This window comes from Sylvia atricapilla, chromosome 1, assembly GCF_009819655.1.
Source record: "Sylvia atricapilla isolate bSylAtr1 chromosome 1, bSylAtr1.pri, whole genome shotgun sequence".
Classification (NCBI taxonomy): Eukaryota; Metazoa; Chordata; class Aves; order Passeriformes; family Sylviidae; genus Sylvia; species Sylvia atricapilla.
In genome coordinates this window covers 115,011,122-115,026,006 of record NC_089140.1, presented here as the reverse complement: position 1 = coordinate 115,026,006, position 14,885 = coordinate 115,011,122, and the positions used below count along the sequence as shown (strand labels likewise).

At 39.8% G+C, this 14,885-nt stretch overlaps 1 protein-coding gene across 2 annotated transcripts in view; it reads right to left on the bottom strand.

The window, feature by feature from the left end:
- FAM110B (family with sequence similarity 110 member B) overlaps positions 1–14,885 on the bottom strand; it is an 81,495-nt gene that overhangs the window by 6,807 nt on the left and 59,803 nt on the right. For both annotated transcript variants that reach the window (XM_066331438.1, XM_066331429.1), the window contains exon 2: positions 12,257–12,323. The gene's annotated coding sequence lies outside the window, so the exon portion shown is untranslated. The remainder of the gene's footprint in view (positions 1–12,256; positions 12,324–14,885) is intronic.

Below are 14,885 nucleotides of genomic sequence, written 5' to 3'. Positions count from 1 at the left end.
TTTTTTTCACCTACTCCCAGAAAATGTGTGAAATATACCTAGGGACCCAAAAAATGTTCCTTTCTCTCTGTTTACATCCAAGAAGTCTGCTCTATAGGTGTAATCCTTCTATGGACTGAACTGTTTTTCACGATTTACTCTGGATTTCCATTTTTGCTCTTACTTACAAAACTACTAGACTTAAGAAATTATTTCAAGAAAAACAAAAACCTTATGCATGCATTCAAACATAGTTCTATGTAATACCATGCACACATTAATATAACCTTTCAGAAAGATCTTACTGAGCTCCTCCTAATACCCCACAACTATTGCAGACCTGCTGAGCAGAACACAAAATGCACAAAGTTTTGGGTTTTTAAAGCTGCATTTTCAGCTAGACACTTCAATTCAGGATTCGTTTGTGGCAGAGGCAGAGACTCAAAGCACTTAATTCATTCTAGACATCACACTCTAATCACTCTTGAGCCATAATGTTTGTCAGATAGTCATATTTAAATAACCAATGCACTATCTGCATGATTTAGGGGAACACAACACAGCCTAGAGCAGCAATAGCTATACAGCTAACATTAACAACAAATAAATCTCCTATAAAATATTCTTTCCTTTATTTAAAGCCAAAGCAGTAGGAGGAGATAAACTGTGCATAAACCTTGGAATCCCAGATCCATATATTCTAAATATGCAGTTTCTTGAAATGTATGAGAAATTTATGAACAGATCCCATTGTGGCAAGTATTTATTTCTAGCACTATTATGAATACAATAATATTGTACAATAATAGAGTTCATTTTTTCCTCTCATACCTAAAACAGCATTCTAAACACAGACTGAATGATGTCAACTGACAGTAAATAACACATTTCCCTCCTCAGTTCTGTGGTGCCCTGTAGCTCCTACGCATTGGCCACGTTTCAGCCAGTCTTTGTCTAAAAGTACTCACAGAAAGGCGTAAAATTACATATTCTAGCAGTTTTCAGGTTACAGAAAAAGCAGCAAAAAGCCATGTGAAAATGTGGTCCAAATGAAATGAGTGCAATTTCTGTCCTTGACTTTGGTGAGGACATTGCTTCACCTGACAAACTTACAATGAAACTCATTCTCTTAATTCATCCCTCTGGGACAGCAGAGGAAAAGATTGCACAGAAGGGAGGATGATGTACAGTGGATAAATATAATGAAGGCTGACAGCCTTTACTCTGCTTTTCTTGATATTTAAAGGCCTGTGTCAATTTTACTTTCCAGATGATAAAATATAACTACCACTACCTCAAGATGCACCATAAACATGACATAAATTCCAGTATAAGTAATCAAGAAGTGGCTGCAACAGGACTCAAAGAGATCACAAAACAAAACCTGCACAGGAAACAGGACACAGATGGAAAATGTCAGGTTCCTCTAACACCTGGGTGCACTTCAGAGCTGCAGGTCCCATTATGAAGATGCTGGGTTTTTAACAGTCACTGCAAAGCCTAAAAATGAGAGCTTCACTGAGAATGAGAGTCTCTGTTATACTAATAGGTATGCCTAAAACTGATACAAGTTATTCTGTGGATAACTGTCATTGAAAACCTCACATATATATGTTACTAAGTTTAAAAAAACAGGCAAAGCTTAAGTAAACTTGGCTGAAATTGATAAAAGGTCATCCATATCCAGAATGGCAGCAGTATGTCATTATTTAAACCAATTTTAGATAAAGATGTGCATGCTGTGTAGTCTTGGTCTCACATAATATTAACTGTCAAGATAAAGCATGAGGAGATGAAATAGTCTTTCAGATCTACCATGACTCAAAATACTAATGAAAGTGCCTACTTTTAGCTCTGTTCCTTCCTAAAACATGATACAGTGAATAGTAAGAGTAATATGCAACTGTTCAAGTATACATTTAAACCTTCAAAAGGTCATGAATAATGTCAACTACAGTGACCTAACACTAAGAGTGGCAGAATTATGTAGGCAAGAGAAATTTCCACCAAGTGGGAAGGCAGTAACTTTGGCAAAGGTAGTCACTTTTCACTGCTGATGTGTTACTTCCAACCAAAAAAACCCCAAACTACAACTAGAATTGTTTGCAATAGCTTGCATAGCTGAGCATAATATGGGCTGATATATTCATGCTAATTCCGCTTTGCTCTTACATCAAAGGCTTTTAAGAAAAAACTCTCCATAAATACAGCAGTGTCCCCACTGAGCACTCTTTCTATTTCAATGTGCAGTGAAAATTATGAGGCTTAAAGCAGGATGTTGCCATAACCAGAAATGCTAACACTGTTAAGCTGAAATAGCTGCTGGAAAATCCATGGAGGTATAAACATCTGGAAAGCAGGAAAGCAACCTAGTAGCTATACTTACATACTAACCCTGTAATGTATGCCAAGAGCTCACTGGGAGCTGGATAGAGATGCCTCTTTGAAAGAAAGAAACTTTAGAAAGTATTTTGCTTCTTTTTAGTTCTGAAATCCATCACTGTTACATCTCCTACCCAGTAGCATTAATCCACTCTCAGTGATGCTTCTGGGTTAGATACTGCCCTATAGATACCTCACAATGATGAAAACTCTGATTTCTTTCAACAGGTTGCATAAATGTACAAGAAAGTCCAGAAATTAAATTCCCCTTTCTTCCAACAAGATAGTACAAAGCAAAATAAAATATCTTATTATTTAGAGCAAGACTACAGGCTGTGTTTGTAAAAGCTGTAGTGGAAATCAGTTCTGTTTTCTATAGACCCCTGTGTTGCTTAAACAGCACTGTGTTCCTTGCAATAATTCCAGTCGCTTATTTAAACCAAAAAAAGGAGAAGGGCCTAAAATTATAATAAGGAATATAATGTTTTACTGCATTTGTAGCTTTATGTGAATATTTCTATTTCAGTATGCATTTTATGGGAATGATGCTCTAAATACTTCACAAAGTTTTAGGGAACACCCTTACTGCTTGTTCATCAGCCAGTGTCAATGTCTCAAGTCCAAACCACTTTTATACTTTTAATTCTACATCTCTCCATAACCATTATGTTTTAAATTTACAGCCTCCTCCTTACAACGAGGCCACAATTCCAGTTTACCCTATGGTCTCCTGAGCCTATAGTTTTCCTAGTACCTTTTATGGACTTTTAGAAATCAACACAATCTCCTTCTTCAGTACAGGATACTTGGCCCTGGTGTTCAGTTACATTTCAGATATTCATCAAACCCTGACATAGGTCCCTTCTATACCAAGTCCCACCTTCTTGGACCCTCTTCTCTGGTAAAAGGAGGACTTTTACTTCTCTCCTACTTCTCTATTTCTTCACGTTGCTTCTCCATTTCACCATCCCATTTTTGCAAGGTGCAGTAACTCCTGCTCTGCTCTGATGGAAGAAGCAGTTCTATCTGCACTACACTTTTCCTTTCTTCTCTACTGATAGGTAAAGTTAGCATGTAATCTCCTTGCTCCTGGTAGATGTCCTTCAGGGCCATGCTTGGATTTGGCATCCTGGGAAACCACCTCGTTTTTCCTGGTGGTAGTGCTTCCATGTGTGGGGGAGGAAAAAAAGTTAATTGGGGGTTGTTCACTGCTGCAAAGTGGGGGAAAACAGAGGGAGGCAGAACAAACAGAATTTCAATTTTGAAGTCCACCAAAAATTACTTAAATGGATTACTACTCATTTTAGTTCCCATCTCAAGTCCATGGTAATTCTTAAGAAGCCTACTTTCAGCGTGAGACATATTTTAAGCCACCAAAATATTGAGGATACACACCTGCAAAACTCCCTCCTTCTAGTATTAACGCAGAAACACCACCTCACTAGCAGGATTTTCAGACTCCATCACCCATGTGACCCCCTCAACAACACTGCCAAGTCTGGTCCTCAAAAACAGGACAAATGTCATCAGTAATCAGGCAGCTGGGAAACAGCTCAGTAACTTCTGCAGCATCCCTCACCAAAAAAATTATAGTTATTAACTCACATACAGGACATACATCTTGATAGCAGTATTTTCAAAATATCAATTCTGAAATGTTTGTCACACCAGGATAAATTAAGCGTAGTTCCAAATCCTTTAAATGTTTGAAAACTTGTATGAATGTTAAAGCTGCATACCACTGCAGCTATGGGATTGGACTTAGCCTTAATTACACTATGGAATAAGCCCTAAAACATAAATCACTTTGGCTCAGAATAACTTTTTATCTTGGAAATACTACGAAATCAAGCCAGATTTAAATGGATAAAGTGCAAGTATGGATTTTCAAAATGGATGTTTATATTAAATGTGCAGTGTGCCTACCAACACAGCCTTGTAGTCAACAACTTAAGGACCCATGACCAGAAGACTTCTGTAGGTTCATCTCCTTCATAGCTACTGCTGCACAGCAACATCAAGCTGAGCCTTCAAAACTCATTAGTACTGAAACACACACACCTAAAATGGCATATTCTGTGGGGAAACAGTCTCTGTTCACCATTTAAGTGACAGCAGCACTCATAAAATCTTGGGTTGTTGATATTCAAGCTTGGATCTCACCACAAAGCACATACTCCTTTGCCAGTACTTTCTCTCCTCAACTAATACCTTGAGACTCACTTCTGAGATCTTCTCTCTGCCTACAAGGCCTCAGCTATGTCCTGAACAGCAAACAAAGTCAAAACCTGGACACTTTCCCTCATCTCCCATATATGACTTCTGTGGCTGCTCATCTCCCATATTTCACTTCTATGGAAGAGAACTGTGAGAAATCTGGAATGATCATGAGCATGTAGTACACAAGATATGTTCAGGGAAAGAGGCCCATGGGCATGCCCTGAGCAGCAATGCCACCTTGGCATAGGTAAGCTCTTATTTCTATTAACAGACATCTAAGCAACTAAGCCCTGGTGATAATTCCCAATCTGTAGAACAAACAGGGATCTCTTCACCTTAGTAATCCACACTGTCTTATCCAGCAGGTACCTGCCAGACCTAAAAATGCAGTCAGAGCTGTGGAGGATGACAAAGAAAACATTTCCTCCACTAAATTTGGAGTCCAGACTGGAAGCAGCCCTCCAGTGCAGATACTCAAAGTACCAGGCTATACTTTGTATTATACAAATGCCACAAATGTGGGTGACAAGAGGACGGTGCCAGACTCTTTCCAGTGGTGCCAGTGACAGGATAAGGAGTGATGGTCATAAACAAAAACAGGAGTTCCACCTCAACATGAGGAAGCACTTCCTTACAGTGAGGGTGGCAGAGCACTGGAACAGCTGCCCAGGGAGGCTGTGGAGTCTCCCTCTCTAGAGACATTCAAAATCCACCTGGACACCTTCCTGTGTCACCTGCTCTGGGTGACCCTGCCTTGGCAGGGGACTTAGATGAGATGATCTCCAGAGGTGCCTTCCAACCCTAAGAATTTTGTGATTCAGTATGTAGAGACAGATCCTACTCCAGCACTTTCTTTCAAAGGTTTCCACTTTAAAACAAACAAAAAAAAAGTACTTGCAAGTTTTCTTTAAATAAAGAAAAGATCAAACAAAGACCACATAGGGTACTTGACAAGGATATTGGATTACTAACCCTGTTCCAGTGCAATTAAATAACTTCTAGCAAGTAGGACATTTCAGCTGAAATAGGAAGACAAACTCGGTTCTTCCTCAGGAGGTCAGAAACTTGCCCCACTTTGGGGACTGGGGATTTGATTCAATCTCCCATTTCTCAAAAGAATTCAGCAATCTCTGATTTTATGTACATAAACACTGCTGCCAGCTTGTTCTTGTGGGAAAGGCAAAATTTCATAAAAGTCATATGAAATGACTTTTCATATGACTGTCATAAAAGGCCCAAGGTCCTGAAATATCAGATTGCCATGTTTAGACTCTTAGTCATTGATGGAAGTTCTCTAAAACTGTTTACAATGAGAAATACATTAAAGGAACATAGTATCATAGATATGAACAGATTTTATGTGAGAAATAAGCATAAACCCACAATGAAAACAGCTTCAGTTAGACACTCCCTTGCAGTTACTAATCGTGCAAGACGCCAGAAATGTTCAACTACATAATGACCCAAAATAAACAAATACAGCCCAGAAAAAAAACAAACAACCCAATTTCAAAAATTTACGCAGAGAAAAAACCAGAAAGAGCTATTATAAATGGAAAAAAGGCCTCATACTTAAAATTTCCTTTCCTTTAGAGATGTATATAGTAAAAGAATCTTTTGAAAAATGCTTATTTTCAAAGTTTCAAATCAAAGCTTGATAGCACTTCCCTGAAGTTACTTACATGTTGTGAAAATATATTTGCAAGAAACAGTGCCCCAGCATACAGAATATTTCTTATAATACTTGTCAAGATTTTGCAAGCAAGAAACCAGAAAGCTATCTAATTAATTATATTTAAATATTTTCTTACTTTAACAGCTTGTTACATGGAAAATTCTTTTTAATAAATTCTATACACGAACACAAGCATTTAATCTTTAGAAATAAATATTAAAATTTAGCTAATTAACATCTGCCACTGATATAAAAAACTTACAAGGCCACCTTTAATAGGCAATACAGTAGGTACAATTAAAAAATGAGCATGATAAAAACCAGTACCATTAGAAAAATGATAATGCTCAGCCAGGGGGATACAATGAGCGGCCTAATTCTGACAACTGCGGACTCTGAGCTGCTCTTCTGATTAGCTGTGGGGTCTTGTTTGTCAAAACTCTTTGTATTAAACAGCCTTTTCTGTAACACGAGATATTACTGCAGTAAGGTCAGCATGGCTATTTAAAAATAATGTCTACAACCAAATTGTCCTGGGTGAACCATTTCTAAGTACTGCAACTCTACACACATGAAATATTTCATTTTTTCCTTAAATAAACACATTAGAAATGTTTTGAGTATGTAAAATAAAAAAGTATTTTTAAAATGATATTTGGAAAAAAAAAAACCCCAACAAAAACAAACCATACATGATTTACAGCAGTGTTCAAGGGCACTGCAACCTTCAGAACAACTCCATGATGATTTAATTTATTTTTGAATGATACAACTATGTTTTTCTCCAGATAAGAGGACATTTTCCCATACCATAGGGATAGTTCATCCTCCTTTTCTCCAACCTCACGTCTAAAGGTACATGTTGTTAGAAGTCAAGAAAGAAAACTGAAGGTGTGCATAACATTATGTCTTAAAGACCTATCTGTATGTTACAAAGCTCTTCAAGCAGATGGTTAAACATACCAGTTTTGGCACTGGAACACAATGCCATTCAGGTCTTCACAGTTATGATGATGTTGCAGTTAATGATTACAGGTGTATAAGTCAACACAAATGCTACACACAAGTGCATGGTTACACACTTAAGTGTGTAAGTGTAACTTACACCCTCAGACTATACCAGCATTGCTGACAGCTGTTGAGGTGTTTGCTGTTAGAATACACTGAGTATATTTTATTCTTGGTTGATGTATGGGAAATATGTGCCACAGAGTCCACACGTTAAACTACAGATCTTCACAAACTGTTCACTGCCTATTTAATTGGAGAAGAACATCCAGCTAGCTACTTGTCAATGAGCATCCAAACTTTTGTTTAATATGCAAATTTGACACTCATAGTGGGGCTTTGTATTACCATTTAATGACCCTTCATTATAACAATATTCTCGAAAAGCCTCATTTTAGAAATCAGACTGTCCAGATTCTTTTAAATGTTTTTTTGCCTAACAGAGGGGTTTGGTGAAGTCATGATGATAATGATGCTGGAAATTCTTCCTGACCACCGATTTTAAGAAACCATAAAGTCCTCACCATCTTAAAGAACACAAAAGTTGTATCGAGTCATGACCACTGCATTTAATTAAAGGGAGAGAGGAAGGCAGTGCAGGGAGAGTGGAGGAATCCAAGCTCCAAAAAACCCAAACCAAACAAACAAACTAAAGAAACCCAAAACCTGGAATTGTGAGTGTGGGGAAAGACGAAAGAAAAGCGAGAAATGACAAGACACAGAGAGGTAGAAGAGAAATGCTATTAACCAGGCAAATATTAGAGAGGTGAAGGTGTTGGGAATAGAGGAGGCACTGAACAGTGAGTTGGGAAACAGGAGTAGATTACAAGGACAGAGAAGGATTACAGGAAAGAGACAGCTCAAGTTCTCTTCCTCATCTCTCTCACAGCTCCTACATCCTGCAGAAGGAACAGAGCTGGCATAAGGGAGAAAGGTGAAGCTCTCAGTGAAGCTCCTCCTGAAGCAAAGCTCCTGCTATCCCAAACCATTTTGGGTCGCAGAAGGGAGATACATCTTCTCTCTCCTGCAGCCTCTGTGCCTAGGGCACACTGCTGAGCTTAGGAGGCTGAGGGCAAAGGAGCTGGCATGGGGTGGTTGGCAGGAGGATATCACAGAGGGATACCAGGCTCAGAGCACCACACACTTTCAGGATGAAAAGGTGTAGTGGAGTAAATCCAGCAACCAGAAATATTGACCAGTCAACTGAATGAGTGCTAAAGTTTTTGATGCAGACTCCTCAGTAAATCCAGTTCTTCTTTTTGGCAATGCTTCAGACCCTTTTCACGCGCTGACTACATGATCAGATACACAACAGGCTTGTCCCTAGGAAGTCCTGAGCTAGGGATGCTCTCCCCACCCTGTCCTTACACGTGCCATAGATTAATGCTTAGAAAGACTGCTTAAACTACTCCCCCATTCCTGCTCTTCCTGAGAGTATTGGACTACCCCAAGACTGCTTCATAGCTATTCTCCTCTAAGATATGTGATACACAGCCACATTAATAAATCTCTCCTCTTCTGTAAACAAATGTAAATCTACAAATTGGAAGCTAAATACAGGTCTGATATTGGCTGCCCAAAGTAACACACAAAATTTATCCCAAACCCAGACATTGGATAGAGGTGTGCCAATCTTGTATCTACTGCTTTATCTTCATTGAGAGATGAGTATTAGCAAAGTTTTTAAGTAGTTTACTGAACAAACTTAACCCTGCATGGCAGGATTAAGATGCCTAAAGCAGACAAATAATGGGACGCAGAAATCAAGGTGCCAAACCTCAAATGGGGACACTTGGGGTATGTTTTTTGATTTGCTCATGCCTGCTTCATAAAGGTAACCTCTCCTGCCCAGCTGCCCTCCCAGCACACCATCCTCACCCCTGCTGGGGAACTGAGTCCCTCCACTGAAGATGTTTCTCAGTCCCAGTTCCAGCTCATCACTGACCTGGACTGGTTTCAAGCATTCTTTAAAAGCTAATGAAAAGGGAGGGCTAACTGTGTCACCCCAGCCAGGACTGAATGCTGCTTTCATAATAAATCACGAATCCAATCTTTTCTGTTGACAAAATGAGCAATATATTTCCAACAAAACTACAGACCTACTGGAGCATCTGTATGAACACAAAACATCAAATTCCATTTCTAAGATGGCAGAAATAAATCCCATGCAGCACAACATGAGGAAGCTAAAAACATGAAATGTGATTGTGAAATTAGCGTAGGTTAACTTGTGATCACAAAAATTAACACAGATCTTTGAATGTTCCTGGTGTCAGTCCATGGCTAAAATGGTTTTGCTGCCTTAATTTCATACTATGTTTGAAACATATCTGGAATTTCAAGTTCCCAATTCCTCAGCTGACAGAAATGGCTTCTGAGATGATTTTCACATTCTGGGAACAGATTTTTACCCTTAAATTAGCCATGTGTACTCTCAGACTTAACATTTTGTCTTGAAATAAAACAGCCGCGATAATTGTTAATTTAAGACCCCACACAATGCAAATTTATGTTCTGGAGCCAAATATGCTGATTGGAAACAGATGAACATGAAATGCCTTTCACTGAGCAGAATTAAAACTAAGTATTAGTGAAATGTGTTGCTAATTTGACACATGACACATCAGACATTGATTACTGATTTTTTTCTTTGCTACAATGAAATAGCAGAAGTGCTCTATTAATCTTTCAAGAATTGTACAACAGTTGTTACGAAGTGCCACATGTTCAGCTCCTGTCCCCTCCTGCCCTCATGGGTTTCAGCTGGCTTATTTGTACTCACCAAGGATGAAGCTACTCTTTCCATTATTCCTGACACTGGATGCCTGACACCTTTTGTTTTGGAGCTTTAGTGACAAAAAGAAAGATTTCAAGCTTTAATGCTCATGTTCTGCTCAGACCTTGAGATCAAGCCTAGAGTGTTGTGGATGGACTTGTGACTGAGGACTGGAAAAAAGCACTCCAGCTTTCAAAATGGGCAGGAAAGAGGATACAGGGAACTACCAGCCAGCCTGCCTCACCTTCCTCTCTGGAAAAGTGATAGAGTGGCTCATTTTGGAGGCCATCTCTATCTACATGGATGACAAGAAGGTGCTCAAGAGTACCAGTTTATTACCTCCCTAGTATCAGTTTAGTACCTCACTAAAGGTAACTCATGCTTGACCAACTTGATTGCCTTCTGTGATGAAACACAGAACTACCTGGATGCACGAGGGGAGAAGAGTGGATATTGCCTACCTTGACTTCAGCAAGGCTTTTGACCCTGTCCAAAGGTTCAATTTCACAACAATCATTGTCTTATGCAAACTCAGGAAGTGTGGGCTGGATGCCTGGACAGTGAGGTGGATTGAGAACAGGCCAAACAGCAGATCCCAAGAGTCATAATCAGTGGCACAGGGTCTAGTCAGTGATGTCCCCCAGCATTCTATACTGGGGCCAGTACTGCCCAACTAGTTCATCAGTGATTTGGATGAAGGGGCAAATGCCTCCTCAGCAAGTTCACTGATGACACCAAGCTGGGAGCAGTGGTTGATTCCTCAGAGGGATGTGTGGCCCTGCAGAAGGATCTTAGCAGTTTGGAGAGATGGGAAGAGAGGAATCTTTTGAAGTTGAACAAGGGCAAATGCAGGGTCCTGCACCTGGGGAGGAACAATCACATGCACAGGCTGGGGGCCAACTTGCCAGAGAGCAGCTCTGCAGAGAAGGACCTGAGGGTCCTAGTGGACAATGTCTGTCCATGAGCCTGCAGTTCCCTGGTGGCCAAGAAGACCAATGGTGTCCTGGGCTGCACTAGGACAGGCATTGCCAGCAGGCAGAGGGAGATGATCCTGCCCCTCTCCTCAGCCCTGGTGAGGACACATCTGGGGTGCTGTGTACAGGTCTGGGCTCCTCAGGACAAGAGAGACATGGAGCTCTTGGAGCAGGTCCAGCAAAAGATGATTAAGGGACTGGAGCATCTTTCTTATGAGGAAAGGCTGAGGGAGTTTGGCCTGTTCAGCCTTGAGAAGAGAGTACTGAGAGGGGACCTCATCAATGTCTATCAGTATCTGAAGGGAGGGTGCCAGGAGGATGGATCCAGGCTCTGCTTAGAGATGCCAAGCAACAGAACAAGAGGCAACAGGCAGAATATGATCCACAGAAAGTTCCACCTGAATCTGAGGAAGAATTTCTTTACTGAGCACTGGAACAGATTGCCCAGAAGGGTCATGGAGTCTCCCTCACTAGAGATATTTAAGAGCTGTCTGGACAGAAGCCTGTGCCACACACTTTAGAATGACACAGGTTAAGCAGGGAGACTGGACCAGATGAGCCACTATGGTCCCTTCCAACCTCACCCATTTTCTGCTTCTGTGTGACTCAGTATTAGGAAAGTAGTAGTAATAACCAAATAAGTAACAGAAAGCTCTGAAGTACTGAGGCTACCAGTGCTTGTTTGCACTGAAGGCCTCTGTTACAAAAAGCTAACATATTCTACTGAACAGAAAAACAGTAACCAAAGTACAGAGACTAAAGGATGGTAAAAAGCCTGGAACTACTGGAATACTTCCAAAAAGGAGTGAGGTAAGTAAGAGAAATAAATAGAAGGCTCTGGAGGACTAAGGCAAGAAGGTCTCCATTTTAAAAAGCTAGAACAAATTCACTGAATGGAGTGACTGTAACCAAAGTACAGGTTGGGAATAAAGGCTGAGAAAAAGCCTGGAACTACTGGAGTACTTGCAAAAAGGATTCTGCAACATTGACACATACATGGCTGCATGACTGAGGCCAACAAGAGAAGAGAAAGCCTCGATCTTTCTGAAATGGCATTCAACTATATACTTGCAACTAAGGAATCTGACAGCCCAATCAACTAGTAAAGGTGGAGGAAGAGAAATTCATTATCACAACATACCTCCCGAGACAGCAGAGGAGGACATAGTAAAATCATTCTGGAATTGCTCTCCTTTTATCAAACCCTGGGGGAAAAATGTGCATTTTAATTCAAAAAGGTACCTGTAAAAGCAGAATGCCAAACTCTTGTCCACACTCCAAGCAGGGGAATGTAGTGCTCCAGAGGATTCTGAAAAAAAAAAAGACAAGACAAGAATATATGAAAAAGGCATAAAACACCCCAAAACATAACATAGCATTAACACTGCAGGTGCATGCATGTCAGTGCTGAAGGTCATGGAAACAGGACACCAAGGCCAGTTCATGCCAGGGGAAGGGAGGGGAAGAAGTGCAAGGCAGCCACAACAGTAACTGGGACTATTTCACATAAAATGTGAGATAAATGATGACATCAATGTGTCTGAAGCCTATGAGCTGTGTAATAACAACAACTAATTAAAAGGTCATTAGGGAAGTCTCAGAACACAAGATTGCATATGATGCAGTATCTGGTGTGCAAGATGAAATGCATCTGTGCCGAGGATCAATGAATAAATGCAAACAGAGCCAAAATGTCCAAATGCAATTTTTAACTCACTGATGAAGGACAACAAAAAATTGTGCCTTTTAAGTTCTTGTTATAGATAAACAATCCCTTTTGTTATGTTTTCGTCTACTTTCAAATAAATACTGCAAGGATAAAAACACAACTCTGTTTCTATGATAAAAAATTCATAGGGCATGGAATCAATGTCAGCTACTTTACAAGCAACTGAGGGAAAAAATATCAATATGTAAATGTTAGTGTTATTTCAGGACAGGTGCTAGTTGATTATGACACAAATATATGGTATGTAGAGTGATGACCTGTTTTCCCATACTCAAAGTTAAGGCCAAAGAGCAAAATATTTGTGTGCTTAAAAACTCTCCGCGCCTCCCTTGCTGGGAGGGATGACAGGATATGTTCCAAGCTGATAACAAAAAGCAAGAAAAATCTATTCTTTAATTTTTCTACACCTATATGTAAAAGTTTTGCCTTTTTTCCTTAGTCTCTTTCCCTTTACTAAAACATTTATTTTAGATAACGCTTTTTTAAACCATGGCAATATTGTATTTACAAAACACTACTCCAGTCTAGTCAATCAATACATCTTTCATTTCATATCAAACACTTTCTCCTTTTTCTCCCCAAAATTATTAGCTACTTTTTGGAGCTTTAAATTAGTTATTAAAGTCCACACAGAAAAAAAAAAAAAAAGTCAAACCTTCGTATTTTGTGTCACCTGACACAAATATGATTGCAAATATCTTCATAATAAATTGGCTGACAGAAAAGCACATAATTTTAAATTTTTGAGATAATATTCCTGTAATTAAGAATTTGTGTATGCAATAGGTAAGGGAAAAATACGCCAATGTATTTCTCTGGGAGGAAAACACCTCTGCTGCGGGATGCAGCTTTCTATGCATCTTTTTATATTGAAAAAAGGCAGTGATGGAGGAAGGGAGAAGCAGTTTTCCTCTCATCTGTGAGGCTGGTGACAGCCAGCAGAAGGGCAGAAATGCCAAGCTGAGGAAGACTCACTATGGCTTTTAAGAGAGCTCCAGAACACAGTTACCTCGCAAGTGCATGCACAGGAGAGTTTTCTTCTTCCCCTACCAACAAGTATACACTTTTACTTTCTAAATGATGCAAATATATTGACATAATAACTCACATACATGTGGCTTATTCCAATAGTAGTAATTCAAACAGACACATTTATGATATGAATGTTAGTGTGAACTATACAGTAGAATATGTTGCTCTTTAGTGACCACCAGTGTATACTATAATAAAAATATATAGCCTATCTTATCTTCCTTGTTGGAAAGAGGTTACAATAATAAAAAGGGGAAGCATTAATACTGGAGTCGTTCTTGTACAGTGAGTTGCCATAATCCTCTGGTGCCACAATACATGTGCTGCTCCAGGTCTCACGGATTTCCCAAGAGGGTATCTGTTAAACTGTGGAATCACCAGGAAAGCACATACCACATGGGCTTCACTGAGCTTGGCTCTGGACCCAGGACAGAAAAGACTGACGAAGATATACATACAAAACTCAATCAGATGCATGTTCTCTGGAGCTTTTAGTGCATGACTGGCTTCTTCATTCATGCTATGGAACAAAACCCCAGCTATTTACCATCTGCAACAGCAGTGTGCACTGACAAAACTGTCAATTGATAAAGCTTACAGAGTAATGCAGAGGCAGACCAAGTTCTGAACTAAGTTACAGACTGTGTAAGTTCTTCAGTGTAACACACAATATTCTCACGACTACACGTCTCAGGCATGGGTCTGTGAAGCAGCAGTGTGGGCAACCCTCTGTGAGGACTCATGTCTCTGCCAGCAGGACAGCAAATCCTCAGACAGGCAGCACTGGTAGATGCACGACAGACAGCCCAAGGCAGAACAATGTACTAATTGTCCTGTTTAAGGAGATTAACTGTTCTGGTAATAGATGTCCAGTAGCACTTTATCAGTCCAAGATAGTGCCCTTCAGCAACACATTTCAGACAAATCTCTTCATCAACACAACACCCTTAGCACAGCTGAGAAGGGTCACATACACCACAGTGAGTATTTTTAAACATTAACACGGAACTGCAAGAAAAAGTAGAGAAAATGAAGAATATAGCAGAAATTTCTGTAGAATTTATAAGCAAGGACTTACCAGGACAGCTAAAACCACCAGATCCTCCTTTC